The sequence below is a fragment of the Lonchura striata genome, chromosome 1, assembly GCF_046129695.1.
Source record: "Lonchura striata isolate bLonStr1 chromosome 1, bLonStr1.mat, whole genome shotgun sequence".
NCBI classification, from domain to species: domain Eukaryota; kingdom Metazoa; phylum Chordata; class Aves; order Passeriformes; family Estrildidae; genus Lonchura; species Lonchura striata.
In genome coordinates, this window is record NC_134603.1 from 134,897,649 (window position 1) to 134,918,663 (window position 21,015).

The window sequence follows — 21,015 nt, forward strand, 5'->3', positions numbered from 1 at the left end:
CGCTACTCCAGAGCATGTCTTTTATGTGAAACTACAAAGTTAAACTGAGGAAAACACTGAAAGCAAAATAAAATTATTTTGAATACTTAGCATTTTTCTACATAATCTTAAATAACACTCAGAATTTCAAAACTTCTCTTTGTGACATCCCATCTAATCATGAGCATCGTTAAAGAAAAAAAGGTTTGGTGACAGTGCTATCAGTGACTAAACTTGCCTTCTTCAATATGTAGCAAAAAACAATTTGGAGTCAGTTTGTGAGTCTTGATAAATATGTTCTAATCTTTCCCAGCATATTTGATGTGCTTCAGAAAAGCTATTATTTGTTGCTGGTTTTTGCTGATAGTAATAGTACCTGGTAGGTAGCTTTGGCTTCACTCTGTACCTGCTGCTCTCACTGTGATGTCTGCACTGGCTTTTCAGTGTCACAGAATTTCTCTGCACTCCTGCATGTAGCACTGAAGAACCTTAAACTATGCTCTTTCAGAAAACCTCTGAACAAATAAACAGGGAAAAACCTGAGAAGCTGTGGAAACTTTCTTCAAAATGTTGCCTGATATCAAAAGACAAAACCTCTTGCAATGGTATTAAAATGGTAAGATTAAAAAAGTTCTTTATTGGAAACTTCTGGGTGCCTCCATAGTTATGGGCTGGGAGCACATAAGGTATCAGATTTCTACAAGTGTTATAAGTTTAACAGATTATCATATCTGACAAACATTGTCCAATTAGAAGAGCATTTGATAAGGTAATTTTTCCCTGGGTACTGCCCCATCGGAGTTGGTCCAAATCTTCTTTACCCCACTTCTTGTTATGTCATCTCAGATTTTAAGTAGAAAACAAAATGTTCTTCTTTTAGGTTCTCTGCCTCAAAATAAGACTAAAAATTATTTCAGGATTGTGTTATAAGTTTAGGTTATAATTCTAAAATCTAAGAGAAAGGGTAGGAGAAATACCTAGAACTGTATAAGCATGTATTTATGGTCTATAAAGCTACAAACATATGAAAAATACATAAAAAGCAAAAATCTTCAGGCATCAGTAAAAGGTAGGACTAGGAACTTTACTGGGCACCAATCAGTTGGATGTGCTGTGGTTAAAAACCCTTATTTTAAGCATGTTCCATAGTGGCATTTTGTATGTACATATTGAACAAAATGTTTGTCTTAGTTGCTTCAGAGTTTCAGGCCTCCTGTAGATTTCTGTGTTTGCTGGCAAGAGAATAGAAGCTCACTGATGTTGTCTCAATTAGTAGCTTTCAAAAATCTGGTTTCAAAAGAGAGGGATTTCAAATTCCCCATGCCAAAACTTCTACCCCTTCCAATGATAATATGCACAAATTGAAGTGAGATAGCACACTTACAGCAGCCCAGAGAAATATTTGATATTTTCTGTTGCCCATCTGTCTTTGAAAGAAGCAGTATTTGACTAATATTTGCCTTATCTTAGGACAGTCTATTTTTCAAATATATTATCTGATGAATTTCAAAGGCTGCCTCATCAACTATATGAGCATTTTCCTTGATTGTATCCCACATTGGTGGAAACTTTGTTTAATAAAGAAGTGATGTATGAAGAACCAAAAGAATGCTCACTTAAGAGGCATAAATCCTTTGCTGAATCTTCTAGAGAGAGGAAGAACAAATATCTATGATCATCACCTATGTGAAATGAAGAATTTTGCTGATGGAAGAGAAGAGAAAGACCAGACAATCACAGCTTCATTTTAAATAAAAATATTTGCTTTATTTGCTTTAGTCTTTTTATGTTTTCATTTTTCCATAAAAACCTTAAATTTTATGGAGAAAAGTAGTTTTCTAGTTAGTTCTAAGCCCAAAATAAATATCTTTATGTAACCAAATAAAGTGGTGTTGAAATCACTGTTTCTAAATCCTTAGGTATTAACCACTACATAAATTAAAAAAAATACTGTGGTGGAAGAGATTATATGTAAAACTGGTTGTTAATTTAGAAACATACTGAAATGTTTAACAACTTGTAAATCTAGTTTTGGGTTCCATTATTACCTGTAACGTGTACTATTATTAAAATAGATGTTTTTCATAGGTAACTTTGACCCACATATTTTGAGCCACAACTTAGATAGCTGTGCCATTCATTCTACAGTTTGCAAATGGAAATTTGATTTTCTTTTCTCTCCTGATCTCTGATCTGGGTATTGTTTGACCTTTTACAGAGAAATGGAACATTTTAACGGGAAGAGTGAGATCTAGAAAAGGCAGAGAATTTTCATGAAATTATTTCTTATAGAAATTCTAATGGGAACAATTGTACTTCGCATCTTGTGTGCTAGGCAAATTTCTAGTTCTGACTAGGCTCGTACAACATGTCTGTGTCTATCTCAGAAGTTAGACAGTTAAGAGGACAACCTCTGAATTAAGTGTTTCTGGGATCTAGGACAACCATTGTGCAAAATAATCCCATGAAGGGAAGCCCAGACCATCTGGTTTCCCCACCTGTTCAGCTCCCACAGCCTGAGACACAGTGCCCAAAGAATTAGCCCCTAAAAGTTTAATTTTGAAGGCATGTTCAGCTTCTGAGTCTCTGACATTTTCTACATATCACTTGTCTAAAGCATGGTCTAGGAAACTTGTGCTTGAACCTGAGGAAGCAAATGGGTGTTGAAGTCCAGAGTATTCATTTCTGGAGTACCTACCATGAAAAAGAAGACTCAATAATAGGTTGTATTAATACCATTCCTACAGCTCACATGTGAAAAACAAGGACTTAGGTAAGTCTTGGCTGTCTGCATCCAAGGCACAAGCACACTGCAGCTCTGTGTCCATGGGACAGTAGCTTGAGAACAGAAGGATTTCCCTTGAGCATCTGAAATAGCTTCATTCACCTGAATTGTGCCTCTGGTGAGGAGTGCATGTCTGGTTAGCAGTTCATCTTATGGTTCAATGTTGGCATCCAAAATGCAGGGAATTCTCAGAACTTTGGGCCTGTAAGCCAAAGCTTAGACTCAAACACAGGCTTTGATCTGAGACCTTGGAAAACACTTCCAAACTTTGGTGCTAGAAGTGAGAATGTGGATTTATAGTTTAAAGCAGAGACACATTTAGCAAAGTTTAGAGTTTTTTTTTGTGTGTCATATAATGATTGGCTAAGAAAGCTTACACTGTAGTATGAGTCCATAAGAACGAAATATTTAAGGATTGGGTCAAAAGCATAAATATCCTTGTTGGAAATGTTTTATTGGTTAATAAATCCTTAAAACGTTTTGTAACTAGGTCTTGTAACTTGGGACCTTCTGAGCTATGAGGTGAAGATGTGAGCCAAGCTCACCTTTCCTGCCTGTGTAGAAGATAAGGGAAAGCAGTTCAGAGGTCCTATCTCTAACTAATTCCAAATTCCTTCAGGAATCCTCACAGACGTCGCTGCAGACACCTGGCCAGCCAATAGCAGTGTGGACTTCAAACGGGACACCCCTGTCAGAGCACCTCAGCTGTGTCCCCTAACTCAGAGAAAAACATCTGCTTTGATAGTTAAAAATTTAGGTGGTTTGGCCTCATTAGCAGCCCAGGATTTGAAACTCATTCCATAGACACATGCACTGTATTTTGGTGTTTCCTCATGGAAATATTGCAGGCTTCTGGTTCTTCTTCATTCAGTTTCTTCTTTCCCTCTTGAGCCATTTCAACGGTAAAACCTAATGACTATGTCCAAGTGAGCCATGTCCTTGATGAAATCATGTTAATCGTGTCCCTCTCTTGCTTTCCCAACTACATCCAACCTTGAGGCCTTTCCCAATGACAATTTACCACACAGTCTTCTGGAGACTTACCTGAAAATAGGGGGATGAAATCCTACCCTTCTTTGCTGTATAAATTCTTACTGTATATTGGGATACACAGGGATGCACCAAAATATGCCTTTATTAAGTAAACATACTTAAATATCTCTCTGAATCCTTCTTGTTCTCCTCCCTGGATGGTCCTAATTTTACATTTCTTGTACAGCTGATGTTGAGCAATAGTGGCAGCTTCCTGCTGTAATTGTAAAAGAATATAATGATGAATAAATGAGGAACAAGGAAAGTATCCCAAGGGCCACACAACAGTAATATGCTCTATGAATTGGTTTTCAAATTATTTGTAAGGAGGAGGAAGGATAATTAAACTTGGGTATCTTTATTTCTCTGCAACATAATCCCAAGGGCTAATTTAGGTTAAAGCATTCTCCTCTCCCAGTGCCATGCAACAGGATTTGTCATACCGGCTTAGATCTCACAGAGTCTCAGAATATGCTGAGCAAGAAGAGACTCGCCCAGATCAAGTCCGACTCCCGGTCCTGCACAGCACCATCCCCAAGAGCCACACCATGTCTTCAAGAGTATTGTCCTAACACTTCTTGAACCTATCAGGCTGGTGCTGTAGCCACTTCCCTGGACAGTCTGTTCCAGTGCCTGAGCATCCTTGGGGTGAAGAACCTTTTCCTAATTTACAGCCTAAACCTCCCATGACACATTCTCTCAGGCCCTGTCACTGGTCACCACAGAGAAAAAATATCAGTGCCTGCCTCTCCTCTTCTCCTTACAAAGAAGTTCTAGAATGCAATGAGGTCTCCCCTCAGTCTCCTCCAGGCTGAAAAGAACAGGTGACCTCAGCCACTCCTAATATGTTGTCTTCTTAGACCTCCTTTGGATGGTCTTTAATTGCTTAAAATCTGTTTTATATTGTAGCACCCAGAACTGCCCCCAGCACTCGGGATGAGGTTGCCCCAGTGCAGAGCAGAGGACAATCCCCTCCCTTGCCCTGCTGGTGATGCTGGGCCTGATGCCCCCCAGGACACAGCTGGCCCTCCTGCCTGCCAGGGCACTGCTGATTTATATCCAACTTTCCATCCATCAGGACCCCCAGGACTCTTTCTGTGGCACTGCTTTCCAGCCTCTCATTCCCCAGTCCGTCTGTACATCCAGGTTTGCCCCATCCCAGGTGCAGAATCCAGCATTTTCCCTTGTTAAGAACTGTATGGTTGGTGGTTAGCCAGCCCTCCGACTTGTCGAGGTGTCTCTGCAGGGTCTCCCTGGCTTTGAGGAAATCAACAGCTCCTGCCAGTTTTGAATCATCTGAGAACCTTCTTAGTGTCCCTTCCAGTACTGCATTCAAGTAATTTATGAAGATGTTGAAAAGCAGAGGGCTGAGGATGTAACCCTGCAGAACTCCACTAGTGACAGGTCATCAGTCTGATGCCACACCGTTCACTGTAACCCTTTGTACCTGAACCCTGAGCCAGCTGCAGACCCATCACATGATGTGTTTTTCCAGCTGTGAGCTGGACATTTTGTCCAGAAGAACACTGGGAGAGACAGTATCAAAAGCTTTGTTAAAATCCAAAAAGATTACATCATCTGGCTTTTCTTGATCAGCTAGGTGGGTTATCTTGTCATAAAAGGAAATCAGGTTTGATAAGCAGGACTTTAATCTCATGAAGCTTTGTTGGCTTAAGACCAACGGGCTCCATGATTTTTAGGGATGCAGCTGGAGCCCCAGGTTGTCTGGGAATGAATCATTCCTGCAGTCATACTTCTTCAACTTAGGGCATTGAGACCCCCTTAGTCCATCTGGTGTTGATGACAGAGGCAAAGAATATGTTAAACCTCTGCCTTGTCCATGTCCCTGATTGTGAGGAGACCATCCTGTAATGACCTGATATTAGTTTTGCACTTCCCGATGCCATTGATATATTTGAAAAAACTTTTTATTTTTCCCCACAGTTTTGGCCAGCTTCAGCTCCAGGTTTGGCTGCCTGAATTTCCTCTCTATAGTATCTCTGTATCCTTGCCATATTATCTGTCCCTGTTTTTCACTGGGCCATCCTTTTTTCCTTATTTCCGAGAGAAGGCTCCTGTTCAGCCAAACTGGTCTTCTGCCTCCCCTGCTTGACTTCTGACTTTTGGGAATTGCCTGCTCCTGTTCTCTTAGGAAGTGATATTTAAAAAGTCACCAGCACTGATGGACTGCAGCATCTGCAAAAAATGTTCCTGGGGACCTGAGTCACTAATTGCCTGAGAAACGTGACTCTGCTCTCCTCATATACAGATTTGAGGTTTTGCCAGCACTTTCCCTCATATTAACAGAGATTTTAACTCAATTTCTTCTTGGTCACTGTGGCCAAGACAGCTGCCAGTCTCCACTCTGCTCACAAAATCCACTCTGTTTACAAGCAGCAGATCAAGAAGAGCATCTTTTTCAATTGCCTCCCTTAGGACTTGCTCCATAAAATTGTCATCCAGGTTTTTTAGGAATCTCAGAAGAGAATGAGGCATCTAAGCCCTCTGAAGTAGATGACAACTGTGTTAGATTCACAGTGAAGAAATACCTGCTCTTCACTGTTGACTCTACAAGGGCTTCAAAGTTTTGGATGCAGCTGGGTAAGAAAGAAGACAGAATAGTAGAGTGCAAGGCAAATAATAAATATGTACTTTTCTGGTTTTGCTACAGTAATGTAATTGCCGCCAGGTTATACCACATTTCAAGTGTCATATCTGTCTTTCTGCAGTGTCTAGGATGCTGAGAAATGCAATTTAACTTTAGTAAATGTATAACTTTATTGTCATCTGCAGCAAATCTTAAGTGACTCTTCATGGTTCCTCTTCAGTTCCTTACAAATGATTATTTGACTGCCTGTCAAATAATCTTGCTCCATACTGCATTTTAAAACAATAAAAATCATTCAGATTGCTGAGTGTATGATAAGAGAAACATTTCTACAAAGTTCTCAAATTACATATTGCCTGTACTTACGAATTCTCTTGCTCTCATGGTTTAACCCCAGACAGCAGCTCAGCCCTATGCAGCTGATTGCTCACCCCCACCCCATCTTGGGATGGAGGAGAGAACTGCAAGAATAAAACCAAGAAAGCTCATGGGTTGAGATAAAGATGGTTTGATAGGGAAAGCAAAAGCTGCACATGTAAGCAAAACAAAACAAGGAATTAATTAATTGAGCACTTCACATAGGCAGGTAGTTGTTAAGCCATCCCCAGGTAAGCACAGCTCCATCACATTTAACAGTGACTTGGGAAGACAACATCATCACTCCTAACATCCAAATGCTATGTTCTATGCTGAGCATAATTCCATATGGTCTGGAACATGCCCTGGTTTAGCTGAGGTTCAGCTGTCCCAGCTCTGTCCCTTCCCAACTTGTACACTCCCAGTCCCTTTGCTGGTAGGGGGAGGGGGGGGCGAGGAGCAGAAAGAGCCTTGACTCAGTACAAGTGATGCTCAGCAATAATGAAAATGTCCCTCTCTTACTAGCAAAAAATCAAAAGACAGCCCCATATCAGCTGCTGGGAAGAAAATGAACTCTACTCCAGTCAATAGCAACACACCTCCTTATTTATAAGCATGATCCACCATTATATTATAGGGCCAAACTAGATGAATTTAAACAGCACTCTAGCTATGTGTAAAAGGAAGTCACATAAGATTGTATTGCTGTGGTTACAGTTGATAAAGCTAATCCTCTCTGGAGATTTTTATTCTAGGGAAACAGTTATGTACAGTGAATAAGCCCATACTTCCACAAGGCCTTTAGAAAAAACTTACTGCTCATTTTGAGGATGGCCTCTGTGAAGGCCATTGACATCAAATTTAGCTTGTCACTGCAATGATTAAGGTGAGGTTATTTTTGCCCTTGATGTTCATCCATTTTTTTTATATGACAGAGTTCTTCAGTACAACACATATTATTTGTAAAGAAAGTGTTTTTTTCTTTCATCATTCCCACACAGTTTATAAAAAGTATTTATATGTTCTTTTATTATGCTTAAAAATATAGTGAACTCAGCCAGAAAAAAGTGCATGTTTAAAATGTCTATCTTAGCTGAGAATGGACACTGGGTAGCTGGCAAATGCTAACCTGAACATAATAGGTTAGTCTAGTCTGCAATTTCCTTTGTGGATTTACACATAATCATTGCAGATAGAATCAAATACTAATTTGTATTTAATCAGATTTGGGGTTAATTTTTTCATCTTGCATATATATGTAAAGAGCTCAGCTCACTAAAATAGCACATTAATTTATATCAGTTGATTGTCTGGCAGTTTGTCTTCTCTGTATTTGCTGTTACTGTCAATAATGTGTTTTGGAGTTTTAAAAAGTGAGGGAGGAATTGAGACTAAAGCAATCAGTAAAGAGGAAAAAAGACCTCATAAGCATCATGGCAACCTGTCACCTCAACCTCAGTCAAAGCTCTGGCAGTTGCAGGAACCTGATTAGCACTGCTACAGGATAAATGCAGCTGTCCATTCCTGGTCTGCAGGTGTTGCAGTAGGTATTCCATTGTCTGACAGCCAGTGTGTTCAATCAAAGTAATTATCTCCTGTAGGAAAATAAAGTGTTAGCCATGTTGTTCTAACAGCAATTACCCATCTGTAACAAGATGGGCACTTGAAGAATACCATTAAATCATTGAGCTTCTGACCTTGTGGTCATTAGATTTTCCTTTTTCATTTCCACTTGATGTCAGGTGTCTTCCTTGCTATCTGGCTAATTCTGGCTTCCGATGCTGTGTGCTTTTGAGAGTCCTAGAGATAATGCCTGAGCCCTGAAAGGCTGTTTTGTGCAGAAGTGAGAGAGCTGGCTCTGTTGCCCTGGTGTCAGTGAACACTGAAATGACAGTGCCCAGTCTGTTGTAGCCCAGAGAACTGAGCATCAGTGCAGTAGGAAAGAGAAAGTATTCGCAGAAACCAACCTGATCTAAAACTGCATGAATGAGGTTTAGTCATACATTAAATGTGTTCTAGCCGACAGCTTCAGAAGCAACAACTTGCAAATCTAGAAGGCAACAGCATGTAGCAAATGCCACTTATGTTCATTTCCAGGTAAAGGATTGTATACATTATTTATAATTATTTAAAGGATTATTATTTAAAATCATTTTAAGGATTGTATAAATTATTTAATATCAACCTTCAGGCAGCCAAGCTCTAACCATAGTGCAGAAGGGCTTACTGGACTCTTATTTTCCCACCCAATCTTGCAGTTCTCAGTCACATTAACTGGAGGTGGGAGCAGCCGCTGTCCCTAGAAAATTGTGTGTGTCTCATATTTGTCATAGCTATAAAAATCCACACACTGCATCAAAATGCATGCAAACAGAGCACTTATAATCTTCCCAAAATGCAACAGGAGTGGGTCCTCAAGGAGTTCCCATATAGAGTTTGAAATCCAGAGGAGGTTGGCAAAAGAGATGGGAGCAGGGGATTGCATAGAAATGTGCCTGAGTTCTCAGCCTCTGTGGGGATCACTGAGGCACAGAAATTATGTCAGAAGTAAATGATGTCATTTGATGTCAGAATTTGCCAGATTTATATTAGATATTAGGAAGAAATTCTTGACTGTGAGGGTGGAACAGATTTCCCAGAGAAGCTGTGGATGCCCCATCTCTGGAAGTGTTCAAGCCCAGGCTGGATGAGTCTCTGAGCAACCTGGTTTAGTGGAAGGTGTCCCTGGCAATGGCAGGGGGGCTGGAACTGGATGATCTTTAAGGTCCCTTCCAACCCAAATCATTCTATGATTTTATCTGTTTAGTATCTGCCTGTGCTCCTTGGCTGCCTGACTTTCAGGTGTGTTCCAAGGGTCAACGACTCATGGTGTTCAGACCCTGAAACCATGGCAGTGCTCAGTGGCAGGTGGGATACTTTGCAGAAATATACATTTTTTTCTTTTTAGATCATGAAATTCCACTCTTACTTTTTTTCCTAAGCCAGATTCTGATCCCACTATTTTTTTTTGACTGTATTTATTGTGTTAGATAAGTTTGCACAACAATTACAGAAATGTTAATTAAGAAGTAGTACAGACTTTTGTTTCATGTATTAGGGCTATGAATGTTTTTTTTTTTTTTCGTGTTGCTTCAGTTTTTAAATTTGATTTCTGTAGGAGATGGCTGCTCATATACGTAACAAATGGAAAACTCTTTAACAAATTAATTGACTGGCAAGCCAGGTTCAGTGTATGCATCCACTTTGTAATGAGTTATAATTAAAAAAAAATAACAAGTAAAGTAACTATGATTTGACCATCAAAGTTTAAACAGGCCAGGTGACCTATGTGTGAACAGAAGAGTATATATTTGATAACTATGACATCACCTATCCACATCCCTCACATATTCTGTTAAATTAACCTTTGCCATCACACACAGGCCATAGTCTGGTCTCTTCAAGCTCAAATGATCATATCTTAACTCCTTGCTAGGAGCAGCAATGTAGGCTGGTCAAAAGGAGTTAGGTGGTTCAGCTAACCTAAGGCACAAGGGTTCAAACAAGCACCTTGACTTCTTCAGAACTATTTTAAACACTTGTTTCCTTTCTGCCAGGCCTCTCCTGTTAGCATATTTGGTGTAAATGCAGATAACAGAGATTTGTTCTGGATCCAAGGCGGTGTCTCTGCCTTGTGCTGTACTGCAGCACTAAAATTGTTTGCTCTGAGAATATAAATGCGACTGGGTTACCCATTATATTTGCATAATCCAGAAAGCTGCAGAACATGATGGATGATTCACTCCAGGAAGGACAGATGAGAACCTCTAACCCTGGCTTCCTAAAAGTAAAGTTCAATGATAGACATAAGAGATGTATGACCTCAGTTTATAATGTTTAACATTTTCATATAACAAGATGTGAGTTTGGACAGGGAATTTATATTTGAAAATAAATAAATATTTTCTCTAATGCACATAATTGAAATATACTTATTTCAGCTGATGGCTCTGGACTAATGAATAGCAGTGGATTTATTGTTATGCACTGAAATACATCCCATCTAAAAACATGGTAGTCCTTCTCTTACCTGCTACTTTCTTTCTTGCTTACAGTTTTTTTGTTTTTGTTTTTGTTTTTTTGTTTTTCTTGAAGATTCATGTTTTGCTCTCAGGTCTTTGCTCTCAGGAAGTGATAGAAACTAAATCTGGTGACTTCACCTGATGCGCTCATTTCCCTGCATGGAGAATAATAGAGAGAAAAAAGCCAGACTGTTTGCATGTGGCAATAGTGGCAAGTACCACCTTTTTGATAAAACCAAGAAACAAAAGCCACAGTTCTAGTCTGTGTATCAGGCATTATCTCAAAAAATTGTATCTTTAGTAAGAATTCTGGGGATTCAGTCAATGGCATCTTGTTCTTTAATAGGCTACTTTCTAGGAAACTGGAAAACTGTATGCATACCAACATGTATAAAGCTTCAAACTGACCATCCAAATTCAAAGAGAACAGGTGCTCTTCGTATCTTAAAGAAATAAGTATTTCTCACTTGTATTTCTCAGTAGTTTCAAGACTGCATTTCATGTGCATAAAGCTTAAATATTCTGTGATTAGTGCATGCTTGTCTGAAACACTGGCAGTGAGCCTAGAGAAAAATGCCACCTTGAATCATATTATGTGGTGCCATCCTACAGGTACAGCACATTCCAGTGTGACACAGCAGCTCAATGCACTCTGTACTAGCTAAATAAGGAAACAGAGATAGCCCATAATTTCATACAAAGTACCATTGGTAAGAAAGAGACTGTAGAAGAAAAAAAGTTACTTTTCTCTGTTTCAAGAAATAAGGTCTTTGATTCTTTCTCTTTTAATCCTTTTATTTAAAGGCACATAGTCCATTCAGTGATTTGGTTTTTTCTAGAAGAAAGAGTGGTAGACAGGATCAGAGTAAACTGAATGCAGAAAGATTATCCTCTCATCTATGGTGTCAAGAGTCCAGATATGAGAAAACCAGAAATCCCAGTCTAGGCTGTGTGCTTGGGTTGGCTGCGGATGCAAGAAATGAAAAGGGACTCCTGAGTATACAGGCACCTCTGCTTGAGGTGGGTTCTATGACCTTTCTAATGCCTTGCCAGGGATTTCTTGCTTATACACATCACTGTTTCTGCAATACCCTGTCACATGCTCAGTCGCTACTGCCTTCTCTCTAGAGAACACAAATAGTCTAATCCTTGAGAGGCCTTGTGTCTGGAGTCATACTATTTTGGTGGAGATGTAAAGGGAATGAAAATATATAGCAGAATGTCGCAAAGTAATAGAAACAGAAATAACAAGGAACAGAAGGTTCAGGTAGGATGCTGTTAGGACAGTTAGAAGAGATGGACAAAGTTAAGGAGAATGGAATAAAATTAGATTTAAGAGCTGAAATAATGGAAGGGAAGATGTAGTATCTATTTGAGTGAGGAAGCTTTTCTGTAAGAGAAAGTCTTTACTGCCATGGGGTGTCAGTCCTTTTTCTGACCTGCAGAGTTATTTTCCAGCCTCCTCCTTGTATTTGAGTGGCTAATTTCCATGTTTCAGGAATCCATGCTTCAGCCAGAAGCTTTCATGTATATTGTTCATCATGTCATCATCATTGAAGCAGGAAGGTTCCTGCTGAAGCAGTCTATCTTCTGGAAATTAAATAAAAAGTCCAAGTTTAGCCATGTCCTTGAGGGAAGAAAATGAAAATTTTCAGATATAAGAGTGAGTTGTATTTGAGAAAATACTCAAAGAAGAATGTGATTTTTGAGCAGCTCATGAAATAACTTGTATTAAGTAACCTCTTAAACAGAACTGCTTACACCCCCCCCCCCCCACCCCTTCATGTTTTGTTAATTTTAACTTCCCATGTATTCATATGTGTTAGGTTTAAAAAAATGCTTAAAGTACCTTGGGTAAAATCTGGGTTCACATGTGACATCTGGAATGATGAGAAAATATCAGAAGTGCCATCAAGACATTACCATTGTGAGATATTTATTTATATTTCTATCTTTTTCTGCTCCTTCGGAGTCATTCTCAGTAGTTTACAGCACGTAGCAAAATCTTTCTTTACTGACTAGTTGTGACAGGAAGGGAGTTTTCATAAGCAATAAAATAATGAGACACCTTTGGAAAATAAGACCTTAGAATTGTTCCATCTGCCCATAAGATATAAGAATGCATAAAGCATTTCAGTAAAACAATAGAAAATTATTTTAGTGCTATTTTTAATTCCTTCTGCTGTGCTGATTTACTTCTGTGAACAAAGCGACCAGAAAGCTTAATAAGTTTGGGCCATCAATAATCTGCATGCCAGCAACACCCAGATGCTCATTGTAAGACTTTGCAGAAGATGATAAAATCTATAATTTCCTTTAAATTCATTACAGTTTTGTTTATCAAGTCGAAGTGTGCCACTTAATTATTCATTCTTCTGCAGAAGCTAAGGAAGATCCTTTACCCTGCTTTAAGTAGTAGGTTCAGAGCTCACTTAAAGTGCCTCTACATAGACAACCCCCTCCAATGATTATCTAAAGTAAAAGGAAAATTATTAAGATTCATATGAGAACAAGTTAAACTTGTTTTTCTACTTTTAAATAAGAATTCTTAATTCTATTGTTTCTTGTATTTACTGTTTAATGTCAGTGAACTGCAGATTCATTATAATGCATTAGTACTAGGTCAGTGAGTTTTTCCTGCCAATCTATACTGCTGTCTCTTACACAAACACCTTCAAACATACTGTCTATAACAACACTTCTACTCCGTGACACAATACAGATGAACTTGATTACTCTGTATTTAGTTAAGATTGGAAATGGTATTAAAAAAATGGAGAATATTTTTTTCATGTGACAACTGATATAAAGCAGCATAATTTTAGCTATCACACATAGCTGATTTATTGTTGATGACATAGAAAAGTGTATATTTGTACTTACCCACAGATATATGATGTGTGCATCACTCTGATCCAGGATGTGAAATGATGCAGAAATTCAATAAGATATGTGGAGCTTTGCAGAAGGAAAGGATCTCATCAAAGTCTGCATGTGATCAGTTACCATCATGCAAATTTTATTTTAGCTGTATGCATACATTAGATACCATCAAATGTACATGTAAATATGCCCAACTTGGAAGCCTGATATAGTGTAGAATATATAAACAGATTCAATTGCAGCGTCCCATTTCTGGCAGTAGAATTCTGATCCTAAAAACCCTTAGGGGTGCAATGTGACAGAAATTGGCAGTTTATATTTTAAGTATAGATTTAAAAAAGCTGTATATTTTTGCATTATGACAATTTACACTAGAAAGTGAGAGATGGAATCAGTGGATGTCTGTGTTAAAGAATTATTCAGGTGGAAAACATGATCTCCTGAGGGACTCAGCAGGGTGGACAGGGATTTAAACTGGTCACAGTGAATTAAGATGGAAAAATAGAACTGCAGTCGAGCTGCAAAATTTGGATCTGGTCTTAGATTTCAAACATCGCTAAATTCTGAGTAAGTCTGTTTTGCACACCTAAAGTAGCAGCAACAGCAGGCCCAGCTGCCACCATGCAAATGGCACAATGTGGGAGCCTGGAACATTCCAGGAGTAGCAGAGCACTCATATACCAGAGTTTATGAGTTGTCCCCATAATGTTTATACAACAGCATCCCTAAGATGCCTAAAAGGTCAATTCTTCCTCAATGTGAAAAGTGTAGATTTAGCTGACTGAGGATGCACTCTAGGGCTTAAGTCATTCAAATTATGAGATTAGGGTGAGGACAGAAATCTACTTCAGCTGATGCATAAATAAGTCTGTAAACAGATACTGATATATACATGGATAATGACATTTATAATTGTTGAAGTTTTCTGTGTGGACTCTGTTGCTGTTGCACAACTATTGCTTGAACCTTATTTTAGAAATGTCTTTGCATTAACAGCCTGGAAATTATCTTGCTTACTTATTTCAAAACATATGAATTCATGTGGTGTAATACATGCTCTGAGCACATTCCAATGGATTGTTGGGTCCTAATGGGAGCTATCTGAGAAATTTTAATCTTCAGACACTAACTGTAATGGCTTGGCAGCTTAAGCTTTGAAGATATCTATAGCTAATGCCATATCCAACTGCTGGTTTTATTCTTCCAAGACAGGCATAATGAGTTCCGTGTAGGTATGAAGGTCTTCTCCACCTTGGCATGAGTACCATCTGCTACAGCTCTACTCAGTTTTAAGTATCTCTGTAGGTTGCTTAAATGGATTTTAATATACTTCAGTGTCATAGTTTAAAGGCAAAACATCTACTTATTTAGCTTTGAAAGTAATATTTCCAGGTTAGAAAATGGGGTTCAATGAATTAATGCAGTAGAAAGTCTGTGTACAAAGAACAGCATCTACAATAAAGCACAGACATTATGGCAATCAGCCCTGATTACATGCCTCCTCCACCATGAGATTTATGTGGATGTGAGAGCTGTCCTTCTCTTAGATTGTGTCTTCATGCTCGTTTAAGCACAGCAGCTCACATTAACTAAAGGGGGTTAACATGAGCCATCTTTCTTTTGAAGGGCAATTTGCTCTCAGAAGCTGTTTGGTGATCTCCATGCTGTGTTTTTCTCAGCTGGGCCAGGCTCAGCCTTTAAATCCTTTTTCCTTGCAAGCTGAGCAGTGCAGCTGCCCCTCTTAGCACATTCCTCTCATTAGCTACAGCCTGGGAGTTTTCCTCAGCTTCCCCTACTGCATGGAAAACTCAGTTCCAGGACTTCTGCTCCCTGGGGGACTTCTCATGCCTTCACAATTTCTAAGAGCATCCATTCCCCAGTGAAGCTGTCTAGGCATTGCAGCAGGTCTGTCTTTCCCTTTATTCCCTGTGGTCTGAACTACATCAAGGAGAGTACAGAGTTGACCAATGTGCATTGAGAAATATCATTTGCAGTGTTGCTTGGGCCCCAGATTTGTGCCATAAAGATTCCTGAAAGAAGAGCATGATACATCATCATCTTATGCTTATTTATTACTATAATGCTCTGGCATGTCCATTGCCCAGGATTTGTAGCTGCTTTAATGGTTTGTCAGAGAGTAAAAGACCATGATCTGAATATCATTTGCTGTCATAATTGCATGTTTTCAAAAGAAGAGTCTTTGAAGACTCCCTTCTTTGGCTTGTCATTTTCATTCTCTGGTTATCATTTTAGCTACACTGCTTACTCTGGGTTCTTTGGACATCAAGGATAGTCCCACACATTTCTTTGAGAAAACCTTTCAAAATGTTCCATAGCTTTATCTCTCATTCATTTCTAGCAAATAAAGCTGATGACAAAAGCATACTGTAGAGAATATTTATGTGGCATACAAAATATTAATGACTGACTTTTTAGTACCAATAGCACTGAAAGCCAGCCAATCTGAGGATGAAGCAAATATCTCTATCTGCATGTGAGGAAAGAAGAAAAATTCATGAATTAAAAATTAAAAGCTAGAAATTAATATAGTACTGTGTACAAATATATATGAATTTAATTGTAATTTCACCTGAAATAAAAGCAAATAACCTATTTTAATTTAACCTTTTTAATTTTATAAATTGGTTATGAGTTGCTTAAAAATAAAATTGTTATATTTTAGTGAATAATTCTAGACAATCTCTTATAAATAGCTGAAAATAAAGTTTTTATATTATTTCCATCTTGCTTTCCTCTTCTACTCTTTAGGCAGAAGTAGTACCTCCATCATGATGAACTGACTTAGATTTAACAATTCCAGTTTTCAGTTTCAAAAATTTCCAGATGACCAAAAAAAAAAAGCAATATGTATCTTTACACTAGTGACCTGTTTTGGACTCTAAAATGTAGCTCCAGTTGCCATGCAGCCAACTCTTAAACTCAGTGGGGAGAGATAAGCACCTACCAAGGGTGATTCTAGAGATCCTGAGGGAAGTGGGATGAGGCCATGTTAAGGGCTCTTCACTTTTTGGGGAATACAGGGAGGAGTAGACAGCTAAATTTTATACAGTCCCATTTAGATGGGCAGATTCTTGCATGCTAAATGTAATGAGCCAGCTGTGTGTAATTTCCACAACGCAGAGAGTTTTCATTGCAGATCTGTTCACACAGAGTGTCAAGGGAGTACTGAGGGACTCCTTCTGCTCCATCACACCTGTAGGAGGCAAGAGTGGCTTTGCTTCAGATCTGGAAAATCCTCAGCACTGGATTATGAAGATGGAAGGAACCAGACTCAGATACTGGGGCAGTTTGCAGGTCACTGTGGGTTTCAGTGCTGGCACAGCAGCTTGGATGTCCCAAATCAGAGCTCGTAAGGCTGAGCCAGTGTTTGATTCCATGTTAAGTTTCTCCATAAGTACTGAGTACTTGATGCTTAGACCTGAAAATTATTCAGCTGGAGTGCTACATGGTGAGTTTATTCCTGGATTTTTGAAGACCAAAGAAATTCTGTGAGAAAATCAAAACTTTTCGAACAAGAGTTGACAGACATAATTTTCCTGTGCTATAATTTTCCTGAAACACTTTCAGTTTTCCAAGCTGCCCAGGAAGTTTCTTTATTTGAATCTGTCTGATTCTGCTGATCATACCTGTATCTACTGTGAATTTCTAAAGCAAATTTCCTGAAATACTTTTAGGAAAAAATGAGGTTCCACAGTAACTCATGTATTCTAACCTACAGGTCACAAAGTCTTTCAAACGTATTGCCTATAATGGGAATTATGTGGCTAAGTCTCTCTGTGGCACTTTGAAAATAGATAATTAGCAAAATTCCATATCTTTCTTTGCTTCCAAATGCAGATGAGTGATCTCTGAAAAAAGAACTGAAGACACATTAGTAGCTAAACAAGTCTTAGTGTACATTATGAAATGCTTGTAGTTATTAATAATTTTTCATCTTTATCCAATGCTATTTTTCCTAGGATTTGACTGGGACCAGACATGGAAAAAAAATTGCAAAAAATTATGGTCTACTATGAATAAAAAAATAACTGGAAATATTTGTCTTAATTTTATTGACTTCAGTAATTACAACACCCTCTCTGAGGTCTTGTCTGAGCTTGCAAGTCTCTTTAGCTGTATTCATCATGAGTCTGACCTTTCCTTGGGGTTCTCTGCACCCTTTGGAATTAACATACCTTTTGTCCAGGTGTCACATATCTGACATTGCTCTTCAGACTGCATTCTTTTATCTTTATTATTTGTAGGCAGCCCTTGTGCTCATCTTCCTTCTGCTGTCCCATTTCAGCACCCTCAGGTGCTGAGATCTCAGGATTTCTCTTGTGAGCAATTAGTGAAGGCTGGCAACATTGAAATGAAAGGCAAAGTTATTTTGAACTCATGAGCTCTGATCAAAATCTATAATAAGATTCATTATTTAATGTCACCCTGACCCATTTATTTTCCAGTAAAAATCATATAGCAACTGTTTATGTAACACATCATTTAAGAAAAATAAAATCAGGGAATGTAGCGTTTGAAAATATGTGGTCACAGAACAGGGCTAATAGAGGGGGACTCATGGTGGGAAAGCTCATTGCTAGGGATTAAACTTATGTCAGCAGTAGATATCAGTACTGTAATTACAGATTATATTAATAAAAGCATAAAGTGCTTTAAGTCACAGAGATCTTTCAAGAAATTACTAGTAAACTAAAAAGGATCACCTCATATTATTGTCAGTGCTTTTTTCCACAGCCGGTTTCTCAAGTGTCTCGGGGAGAGAGAGTGAGAGAAACAGCCTGGAAAACTCTTCTAGGTACTTCAGGCATTGGTCACGTGCTAAGGATAAGACAGGAAGAATCTAGTCTTGTGAGAAATGGGAACTTGTCTCAGTGGATAACTAGCAACTAAATATGTAGTGTTAACTTGGTTATCTATCCTTGGATCAAATTTGGTTATCTACAACCTGGATCTATATGTCTTTATTTGGAACCCAAATTAACAGGGTCAACATTTAAGTGGAACAAACTCTGTATCTCCACCTTCAAACCTGTAGTAGCTGCTCCACCCCTCTGGAGAAAGCAAACTCACTAGAAAATGGAGTGCACTCTCAAGAATACTGTCAGAGAAATCCTGGTGCAAGGAAGAAGCAAGCATTTCTAGTGTTTTGACTTTCTCTGATGCAGATAGGATTTCCAATTAATAATATTTTACCTGTGTACAGCTGAAAGACAAGCATTTACCCAGCAACTTATACTTTCTCAGCATGAAGGACACATGAAAAAACTCTCCTGTTTCAAGAACTCTGATGTATTTCACCTGTGAAAATATGTGGCAACTGATTCATGATATTACCTGTTTGTACATCTTTGATTTACATGCAGAATTCTATGCCTTTTGGAACAGGTCCATGTTCTTTTGCTGAGAACTCCAGAGCTGGGTGCCGTGTTCCAGGTGGGGTCTGTCTCTCCAGAGCAGAGCAGAGGGACAGAATCCCTTCCCTGCCCTGCTGCCCACGCTGCTCTTGGTGCAGCCCAGGACACGTTTGGTCTCTGGGCTGTGAGTGCCCATGGCTGGGTCATGTCCAGCCTCTCATCCACCAGCACCCCCAGGTCCTCCTCCCCACAGGTGCTCTAGATCCATTCTCCACCCAGCCTGTCCCTGTGCTGGGAATTACCTCAGCCCAGGTGCCCGACCTTCACTTGGCTTTGCTGAAGTTCCTGAGGTTTGCACAGCTCCACCTCTCAGCTGTCAGGGGTACAAGTTTCTATTGGACGTAACTGTGCAGCCTTATGATAATCCACTCACATCCCCAAGGCACACACATTTAACTATTTCTAATAAATTTTTAGGGTTTTCCATTGAGACTGGCAGAAAACAGCTCATAAATGACTTGCAAAAAAGATGAAAGCGAATTATAATTCAATCATTTTTGTATAGAACATATTGCTTTACATAGAAATAGTTGGTTTATGGCTGTCTGAAACTAATAATTATCTCATTCCATCTTGATGACTTATTTACTAATGGTGCTGATTTTACTCATACACAGCTTGGAGTACACAAAACAGTTTTATATATTAAATTGATAAATATATTTAATTTATTGATTTACAAATGACAAATTTATTTGGCTTAAAAATTTTATTGGTTCATAATAATGAAATATTGATTTTTTTGTGTAATATAAGTTTTAGATGGGCACTTAAGTAGAGGCAGCAGAACTGCTTATACCTTTGATGGAAGTCTAACAAGCTTTTCAACCTTATCTTTGTTTTGAGGGTTTCATAGCTAGGTCATAAAATATGAGTTTGGACTGCATCTTCTTTTAAGACAGTTGTGTATCTAGTGCTTGACATCTCAGCCAAGAGTGCTTTTAAACATGTGCACAAAAGAGATTGGTCTCTGTTAAGCTGTACATGTTTAAAGTAAATGCCATTAATGTAACTGTAGATTTACTTCTGTCTATAATTTATATAATTGGCAGTTTGATATCTTCTGTGTTTTCTGTTAAAGAAAATAATGTGTTCATTGAAGAATAATAAAAGGTATGTTAACATTACCATATGCTCTATAGACAAGCAACATGTTGATTTACAGCTCATCCTGGTGGTCCTGAATGAGTGAGAGTATTTTCATAACCTGAAATATTAATGAGTTAATTCCCCTAAGCCCTGAGGCAGACAAACATTCAAGCACATCACAACACCATGCCCTAAACTCAGTGCAGCAGCAGCGCAGTTCACTGACTTGCAGATTCCTGTTATTCCTGCACACATTGCTTCTACTGTCTAGAAAGAGAAAGCTAATGAGCTGCATTCACAGTCCTTCTTTATATTTCTGTATAAAATACATATTAAGATGCCTGCTTTGCATGATAAGGTAATACACTTCCCACTAGAGTGTAGGAAGGATTTTGCTGGCATTATAGTTAGCTTTACCAGGAATAGTAAGGTATGGACAGCTTCATTTATTCACATATTATATCCTAGTCAAAGCAAGGTGGTGATTTTTTTTTTGTTTGCTTTTGTTTTTATTTTTTCCCCTGCTTATACCAAGATTTGCTCTGCAGCAAACAGGTGGGATCTGATGTCAACTGGAAGCCTACTCGAGTTAACAGTACTATCATAGATATTAATTTGCACGGTATTTCCTTCAGACACAGACACTTTTTATATGTTTGTCTAATTATGAATTTTGTTTTTATTATGAAATATCTAGAAGGAAAACCACAATTGAATGGAATTAGATACACTGTGTCAGTTACATCTCTGTGGATCTGCTGTGGTTTCAAGATTTTATAGAATGCC